Genomic DNA, 7,527 nt, shown 5'->3' with positions numbered 1-7,527 from the left:
TTATTTCTTCATTACTGCTGTCTGCAGCCAGCTGTATGGACAAAGATTCTCCCAGAGCCCCATAGCATTGATGAGTTCCATTCTTGTGAGAGAGATTACAGGCCACGGCACTAACTGTGGAGCAATGATCTTAGGTCAGCATGTTATGATATGGGGACAAGGTTAGTGTWRGGACATAGACAAACACTATACAGCATACACTTCCACACTCCATTACCCCAGGGGACAGCAACAGGCCATTCTTGAACATGGGAGACATTCTTACTAATCTGCTGGAGAAACAGTTTGGATTTAAGAATAACTTTTGTATGACTAAAGTCTTTAGTGAAAGGTCTAATGCTTTAATATTTAATCATAAATAATTCATTATATGAACAGGCCCGTTTTATTTTGTCTGGCTTGCCGTTTCAAATAAAATGGAATATTTTTTTCTTATATAATTTAAAAAATAAGTTGTTCTGTGTTGACAAGGCCATAAACAAATAGGTAAACTGAGAAAAAGCKAATGAGTTAATCAGAGTCATTCTTCCACAAATAGACAGGTATTTTTCTTGATTKACGAAAAGCTCTCTTAAAAAGCATGTTGAYGAGTTAGTGAAGAAATTAAKAATTAAGTTGGGCTTCTTCTATAGKAATAGGGCCTTTCATTAAATAGTAGAAAACAGATCATTCAGTCKACRTTTRTTCCTGTTATAGATTATGGTGATATTACATACATGAATGCAGCTAACAGTGATTTGAAGCCCTTGGACACAATTTATCATAGAACACTTAGTTTTATAACATCTGACAGTTTTGACACCACTGTATCCTTTATAATAAAGTTAATTGGACCTCACTAAAAACACGTAGGTCACTTCATTATCCTGTTTTTGTTTATAAAGCCTTAGTCAATAAACTACCAATTTACTTAACATCATTGTTGAAATATAGAAACTGGGATTACAACACTAGATCACAGGGTTGGTTAATGATGGAGACTCCACGTGTTTCCACAGAGTTGGGTAAATTTCCTATCAGGCCCCTATCATTAACCAACCCTGTAACGTTTCATTTGTCTCTGGGTCAGTTTAGGAGAAAGGTTAGGGATCTTTAAATTGATAAATGTGTTTGTTTTGTTTGATTGTTTATATAATATTTGCAATTACATTTTGTGTTTTAAATTGGGTATAATTGTATTTTCTGTAATGTTCGCATGGCACATTTGCAAATGAGACCAAGGTCTCAATGTCTTTTTCCCTGGTTAAATAAAAGTTWAAAAAMATAAATGGTAGCACATGGTAGCAAAAGCTTATCTATTTTTGCTAACTTTTTATTCAAATGCATTGACAAACTGACAAACTGGGATGTAGACAAAACTATCAGGGGACCATGACACAATGTCCCAAGAAAGTCCTGAAAATGACCCCGGGTCAAACCAGGACCTATTAAAAAGGTCCCCCAAAGAACGTTCCCTTGGGACCATCACGAGACGTCCTAAGACCTTGTAAAATGAACAAACCTGAGAAACGTTCTAAAAAGGTCCTGACATGGTCCTCAGTGAGTCCTGAGAACAAGACCAGGGAAATAGACAAAGGTCCCGCAGAAAACGCTTCCTTGAGACCATCACGCAACGTACTGAAAACGTCTCAGAACGTCAAGTGGGATAATGTCAGACCGAACCCTGTAAGGGACCATAGGAACTCGCCGCCGAATGTCCTCTGGATCTCCCCTGTTTGCTAGGTCCAGACTCCAAACCTGGAAAACTATTTCTGCAACAGGCCAACTAAGCTACCAAAACCATAGCCAAAGTGCTCAACACAAAAAATGTACCGGCCCACGAGCAAAAAAAACATAAGCCTCACCATAGCTAACGACCATCAGCTGCAAACAGTTTACCCAAACTCTCGGCTTCCCACCCCAAACTTTTCTGTTGACCCCAAAACCATGAGCCAGCTTGCTATCCAGGAAACTGAAACTCACTACACGCTACTGGAAAACTTCCCCTAGCATGCTAGCTCGACACAGCCCTGCTACACACTCAACAATATGCACAAGCAACATTATGAACCATACTGGTTAAAAACCACCCAGGACTAACACTACCAATGCTAACTCTAACAATTAACTCCCATATGTTATGAAACCAATAATTAGCCAACTAAGTTGCTGCGATCGTTATGTCTAGAGTCTTAGACCTAGCTACATGATCTGTAAACCTGACTCGTTTATGTCTAGGGGTATTAGGTCCAGCTACATGGTCTAGTAACCTGACATGTTAATGTCTAGGAGTCTTAGGCTAGCTACGTGGCGACCTGATTGTCTGGTCTAGCTAGCCCGGTCTTAACATCTATGATCGTGTGGCATTAAGATGTGGAAGTAAGCACGTGCAACTAGATGTTGAATGGTTCGTTACAGGAGACCAGCCACCTTACCATTTGTCCCCAGGGCAAGGTCCCTTCTTGGACCTCTTTATTCGGCCAGTCCGAGGAGGTTATTTTTTTGTCAGCATGGTGACGAAAACATAGATAATGTACCAAAAAAAATAGCATGACAGACCAAAACCAAACGAAATGCCTCATTTTCTTTCTTCATATGGTAGAGTGGCGTTCGCAATAATTTAAATGTGCGTTCCGCCACCTACTGTGCCGGGTTTATAATAAAGGACCCCCCCCAAAAAAAGAACAACAACTTTAAAAACCTAATTCTAATCAGGTCTCAACAGCCAGCTAAACATTTCCAGAGATTTGTAAATGTTCTTCTGTTTCGACGGAAACTGCTCCACTCGGGATATGTCATCAGAGTCGTACAAAGCCACCTGTTTCTTCACGCATCGCCGCCAACAGAAACAATCATCTCTCTGGTAAGAAGAAGGGCGGGGTATATGCCTTATGATTAATAACCTTTTCTCATCTGGGGTGCCTGTTTCACACTTTTGGAAAATATCGGTTCCAAATTAAAACTGCCTTATACTTCCAATTTCATGGCTCGTACAATATGCCATATTATATATTACTATTGGGATAAAAAACAATCCTCTAGTTTCTAAAACCGTTTGAAATAGGGTCTGTGGGGTGAAGCAGAACTCTTTTCTGCAGCGAATCCATGACAGGGAAGGCGGGCGGGAAGTCTGGAAAACGAAGGCTCTGTCTCAGAATCCGTTTAAAGCTCCTGTAATGTATCCTCTATGGTCGACATGAACTGCCCAGCCTTCCCCTTGCGATGTCAGTAACAATGAGAGTGGAATGGGAGTTTTCTACGAGTTTCAGAGCTTTATAAAAAGACATGGCATGGGGGGACGCTCCTTTCGACGTGTCATTGCGAAAGCAAGACCTCAAGGATGGCATTTTTGCAAACGCCAAGTTATCGAGGGGGGATACCTTAGATATATCCCGTCTGTAATTAATTCGATATTAGGTTGTTAGAAACATCATAACGAAGTTATTTTAACCGAGTTATAATTCAGTTTAATCGCGAGTAATTGCTATTTTCGGTAATTTCTTAGATAATTGCCTTTGAACATTTGGCTGTGTGGCCCACATAGCTACTTGTTAAGCTGCTAATCTCCGAAGTTGAAGACGAGTTTTACACCAAGCAACGATTCTTTTGAAACAGAAGGACACGTTGCCAGATTTGATGGAAGCTCCCCAAAAGTAAGAGTATTATGATGTTATTCCGTATTTATGTGGAAAATGTAAACGCATGTCCGCCATTTGCGGCACTAGTCTGGCTGTAACGCACACTGTATGTCTAGTAAACGTAATTTTATAAAATCTAACTCAGCGGTTGCATTAATAAAACTAATGCATCTTCATTTTGCTGTCCAACCTAGTATTTTTAGTCAAATTCTAAGCGATAATAATCGTAACTTAGGTTGCCTTTCCAAGATGGCGCCCGGCCAGAATGCATGACCTGTTGCCATGATCACATTGTATTTATTAACCACGCATTTGTGCTGCTAAATATGCACATTTTCGACAACAACTATATTAATTAGCCCAACCTTGTTGGCTCCATTAAACGTTATTGTTTATAGTGTAATATAGCAGTTACCGACCTCGTCCACTCGTTGGACCGAGTGTGGCTATACCTATAACATAGCTCCACCAAGGAGGTAGTCCGAAAAAGTCTGATATATTCTTTTCGTATTGTTCTTTGTAGGCTCGGCGTCCACCAGGTGGCTCTCCGTTTGGAACTGTCTCACAAGCTCCAAATGAAGCTTCCTAGCCGCATGTACAGAGTAATCAGTGGCTCCACTCACCTTCGTAGGGTCGTCATATTATTTTCCTGCAGGAGCGACAGCACGTAATATAATAGCTGTAATATTCCTCTGCGTTCTTTGCTTCTGCACATTTCTCTCCCGGGCCGTAAGTAAAAAGGCTCACGTAGTCGGGAAAAAAATCTGAGACAAGGTGAGAGAAATTGCTCTGGAACGTGTCATGTCAGCTCTGGATATAGCAGACAAATAAACAAAAGATATCCTGGGGACAATCTCGGCATCGACACTTTTCATTTGCCCTGTACCACTGCGGCGCATAACAGTTCTCTACTGTGTTGCTGTATTTTTCAGAACATACTGTTAATAACCTCTTGTGGGTCCTTCCAAGACAACGGTTGGTCGGTAACTCTGCACATACCTTTTACATATTCATAGAGTTTTATCTGAATTGTAAATTCACGGGGTACAGTATTTGGCAGACAGTGCTTATTAGATGAAGCCGTTTCCAAAAAACCACGCAAGTGACTTGTAGCTGCTATTGTCAGATGGCCGTGTTTTGCTCAGCAAAAGCGTGAAAGTGATTTTAACGACCTGGGAATGGTCCCATACGCGCGACTTGCTAAATCGAAACTATGAGTAAAGCAAATACTGACAAGAAGAAGCGGTTCTCAGTAATACACGTTTACTTCATGTATTCGAGTGTTCCATTAATTCATAGAACATACTGGCGTACCATAGGAAAATAAGACCTTTGCCAATTCTCGGTCAAACACAAATTAACAAATAATTTTCCACAAACACTGTTAGTCTACACATGTAATAAGTCAGGTATATTTCAGGAGCTTGCAGCGAAATGGGTATGGGTCATTAGTCTACCTTTTCGGTGCTCTTGTTATGGGGCAGCTCAAGGATAGCCTTGATAATAGACGTCTGTTACTAGTAACCGAAAAGTTACTAAGTTAAATCCCCAGCTGACAAGTTACACAATCTTTATTCGCCCTTGAAACAGGCAGTAACCCACATGTTCCTAGCCTGGCATGAAAAGAAGGAATTTGTTCTTAAACGAATCACCTAGTGCAATTAAAATTGTATCAATGCCTATGTGAATGCTTGACGCCAAATCGTCTGGTAGGTCCGCTTTCTTGCAGCGATTCTAGAAAAAAAAACAACAACCTCAAACCTGTATACATAAAATATGTTATCCAAGTACTACCTGCTCCGGTCCGTCTCGATGCGAAGTCTCCGTATCGCTTGGGGTTAGTGGGTCCCTAAGGAAATTTATTTAACTAGCCTTAAATCGTTTTGGTCAGAAATGTCGCATAGCTACCCCATGTAAGAAAAAAAAATGCGTTGAGAGCAGGGAGAGAAACGAGTAAAGTGGTTATGTGGGTGGGTTGGTTTGTCTTTTGTCTATTCGTGGCGTTAGCCTGATTATCTGGACGCAGTTTACTATTGTGTCTTCCCTAGCGTAAACATTTTAAAAATCAGAAGATGAAGTGGAAGCGCCTGGGCTATCACCGTACATGAAGTCCTTGACGTGATCTTTATGGAGAGTGCATCTGTCTCTGCCTGGATTTCGTGGGACTTGTTGAAAATTTTGTTATTATTTAGATGCTAGTTATTACTTGTTGACGGTCACTAACGCTAGGTTCGTATGCTGATGATCGAGTGCTTTTTTACCTGTGGGGTGCTCACGTCTCTGCCACTCGTTGACACTCCTTAGCAGGAGCGAGATTCTGTTCCCTGCCCGATAAGTGAAAAAGGTTAACAGCCCCTCACCAAGCGCCTCTCATGCTTTTGATCATCTACATCACAACAAGCCAAATTTGACGAAGGAAACTCAATACCTTTTGTTGTCCACCGCGTAGAGCTCGCGTTATGATTTTTGTTATGTCCTTAGCAAAATCATTTTTACATGAAGATGCCACGAAAATATCAAGCTGCCGCGGATAATCATCCCACATGTCTACCGCACACATCTTTCCAAATGGTGCTTCCACAACTTAGATTCAAATAGAAAGACATCATACTGCAGGCAAAGATTAATAAAGTGTGTAGAATCGCGCCCCCACCCCCTCTCCTTCTGCTCGAGCGGATCTTCGTTTACGTGGGCTGTACAGCATTGTATAGAAGTAATCCTCAGGGCAGTACTTCTCCTGTCTATCAAGTGGTGTCCTGCAGTTTAACAAACACAGCACAAAACGGTGTAAGGCACTTTACAGTATGCTCTCAGTCTACACACAATATCTACCTCCCTTCTCTGATTGTCTCTTTCTCCTCTGCAAGTACTACGTCCGAGACGACACCATTGTACAGCACTTAAACATTCCCTTAGACCATGCGTCTGTTGAGTACACTAACGTACGGACATAGCAATGAACCTCCTTGCTCGTGTCAACACCCCAGCTCCATTCTAATAAACCCTGTTTTGGTGTCCTTAGTCTGCTGTTCCAGTTCAATGCTGTCTGTCCATTGGCGGATCCACCACACTCGGAACCCTACCTGTCCACTGCCCGGACGCACCGGCTACGCACGGCCTACTACGCCACCGCCACCCCCGCACCCTGCGCTCGAGCGCACTGGTCTCAAACATCTGCTAGAACAGCTGAGAGCGCAACCCCGGATTTACGTCTAGACGCACGCATACTGCCTTCACAACTCGCCTCGGATCATGAAAACCACGCCATGCACATACTTCATCCCACTCACCGAGTAGACTGTACTTATCCGCTATCACCCTCGCGCCTATCACACCATAAGCGTTGACGTGATATTATTATTATTTTGTACCATGCTGCGTCTGAGTTTACTTGGAAGCTAGTGTCTGACTTGCCCCTCCTGATTGGTTCTCAGTTTGTTGGTATAATTCATCCACCCGGGAGGCCAGCGCCTGCTGACGGAGACTTTAAAAGGAACCCTAGCGTGGGCCACATCAGGCACACAACAAAGGCAGCCAAGAAGGTCGAGGCCACATCCCATCGAGGCGGACCCCAGCACTATTGCAGAGGCTCCGAACCTGTCCGGTGTTCTCTCTCTCTCTATGTGTGTGCCGTGCGAGTGTCTCGCGCGCCGCGTGTGGTGTTTGTCGCGTGCATGAGTGTAGTGTGCCTGGGTGCTATGCTCATTCTCTCCAGTTTCTCTAGTTTTGGCTAGCCGTCAATCTAGGAGGTGATCCGAGCGACCCAACAGGAGAGACCCAAGTGGCAAATTATATCTGGACCAGGACCACTGCACAATAGCATAACGACCCAAACTCTACAGGATTTGCACAGATGGCAACTCGGACTTCTTTTAATCGTTCGCTAAAAAACGTCAGTTTTGCCGGTGTG

At 42.8% G+C, this 7,527-nt stretch overlaps 1 long non-coding RNA gene across 1 annotated transcript in view; it reads left to right on the top strand.

Moving 5' to 3' along the window:
• Window positions 1-7,527, top strand: part of LOC139027788 (uncharacterized) — a 331,562-nt gene that overhangs the window by 304,154 nt on the left and 19,881 nt on the right. The gene's annotated exons all lie outside the window — the stretch shown is intronic.

This window comes from Salvelinus sp. IW2-2015, linkage group LG5 (genome assembly GCF_002910315.2).
Source record: "Salvelinus sp. IW2-2015 linkage group LG5, ASM291031v2, whole genome shotgun sequence".
NCBI lineage: Eukaryota > Metazoa > Chordata > Actinopteri > Salmoniformes > Salmonidae > Salvelinus > Salvelinus sp. IW2-2015.
Note: the sequence above shows the minus strand (reverse complement) of the source record. Positions and strands in the feature narration are given on the sequence as shown.